A 2,368-nucleotide genomic window follows, 5' to 3' on the forward strand; every position below is an offset into this window, starting at 1 on the left:
CAATTACCCCAGGCTCAAGATCTTGGGATCCATGAAAGACACTTTTGGGATATTCATTTGAATTGCATTTTGGAAAACTGAGTATCTGACATTGAATTCTATTATCCATTAACTTCATTTGTTTAGGTCTTTCAGTAAATGTTCATAACATTCCTCATACATGTTTCACACACCTTTTGTTGGATTTATTCTTAGGCACTTTACATAGCTATAGAAGTTGTTCTTCATTAGGTTATTTCATTAAATTTTAATTCCTAATTTTCATTAGCTTATTTATCCCAGAGGTAGGAACATAATTATCATCTTAATTTTTTTTTAGAAAAAACAAAGGATTTATTATTATTTTTCTTCTTATTACTGTTCAGCTCATTCAGACCTTGCATAAAGAAATTGTCAGAGAAGAAAAGGAAATAAAAGGAATCCAAATCGGAAAAGAAGAAGTAAAGCTGTCACTGTTTGCAGATGACATGATATTACACATAGAGAATCCTAAAGATGCTACCAGAAAACTACTAGAGCTAATCAATGAATTTGGTAAAGTAGCAGGATACAAAATTAATGCACAGACATCTCTGGCATTCCTATACACTAATGATGAAAAATCTGAAAGTGAAATCAAGAAAACACCGCCATTTACCATTGCAACAAAAAGAATAAAACATCTAGGAATAAACCTACCTAAGGAGACAAAAGACCTGTATGCAGAAAATTATAAGACACTGATGAAAGAAATTAAAGATGAGACAAATAGATGGAGAGATATACCATGTTTTGGATTGGAAGAATCAACATTGTGAAAATGACTCTACGACCCAAAGCAATCTACAGATTCAATGCAATCCCTATCAAACTACCACTGGCATTTTTCAGAGAACTAGAACAAAAAATTTCACAATTTGTATGGAAACACAAAAGACCCCGAATAGCCAAAGCAATCTTGAGAACGAAAAATGGAGCTGGAGGAATCAGGTTCCCTGACTTCAGACTATACTACAAAGCTACAGTAATCAAGACAGTATGGTACTGGCACAAAAACAGAAAGATAGATCAATGGAACAGGATAGAAAGCCCAGAGATAAACCACGCACATATGGTCACCTTATCTTTGATAAAGGAGGCAGGAATGTACAGTGGAGAAAGGACAGCCTCTTCAATAAGTGGTGCTGGGAAAACTGGACAGGTACATGTAAAAGTATGAGATTAGAACACTCCCTAACACCATATACAAAAATAAGCTCCAAATGGATTAAAGACCTAAATGTAAGGCCAGAAACTATCAAACTCATAGAGGAAAACATAGGCAGAACACTCTATGACATAAATCACAGCAAGGTCCTTTTTGACCCACCTCCTAGAGAAATGGAAATAAAAACAAAATAAACAAATGGGACCTAATGAAACTTCAAAGCTTTTGCACAGCAAAGGAAACCATAAACAAGACCAAAAGACAACCCTCAGAATGGGAGAAAATATTTGCAAATGAAGCAACTGACAAAGGATCAATCTCCAAAATTTACAAGCAGCTCATGCAGCTCAATAACAAAAAACAAACAACCCAATCCAAAAATGGGCAGAAGACCTAAATAGACATTTCTCCAAAGAAGATAGACAGATTGCCAACAAACACATGAAAGAATGCTCAATATCATTAATCATTAGAGAAATGCAAATCAAAACTACAATGAGATATCATCTCACACTGGTCAGAATGGCCATCATCAAAAACTCTAGAAACAATAAATGCTGGAGAGGGTGTGGAGAAAAGGGAACACTCTTGCACTGCTGGTGGGTATGTGAATTGGTACAGCCACTATTGAGAACAGTATGGATGTTCCTTAAAAAACTACAAATAGAACTACCATATGACCCAGCAATCTCACTACTGGGCATATACCCTGAGAAACCCATAATTCAAAAAGAGTCATGTACCAAAATGTTCATTCATTGCAGCTCTATTTACAATAGCCAGGACATGGAAGCAACCTAAGTGTCCATCAACAGATGAATGGATAAAGAAGATGTGTCACATATATACAATGGAATATTACTCAGCCATAAAAAGAAACGAAATTGAGTTATTTGTAGTGAGGTGGATGGACCTAGAGTCTGTCATACAGAGTGAAGTAAGTCAGAAAGAGAAAAACAAATACCGTATGCTAACACATATATATGGAATCTAAGGAAAAAAAATGTCATGAAGAATCTAGGGGTAAGACGGGAATAAAGACACCGACCTAACTAGAGAATGGACTTGAGGATATGGGAGGGGGAAGTGTAAGCTGTGACAAAGTGAGAGAGTGGCATGGACATATATACACTACCAAACGTGAAATAGATAGCTAGTGGGAAGCAGCCGCATAGCACAGGG

The sequence above is a fragment of the Lagenorhynchus albirostris genome, chromosome X, assembly GCF_949774975.1.
Source record: "Lagenorhynchus albirostris chromosome X, mLagAlb1.1, whole genome shotgun sequence".
NCBI lineage: Eukaryota > Metazoa > Chordata > Mammalia > Artiodactyla > Delphinidae > Lagenorhynchus > Lagenorhynchus albirostris.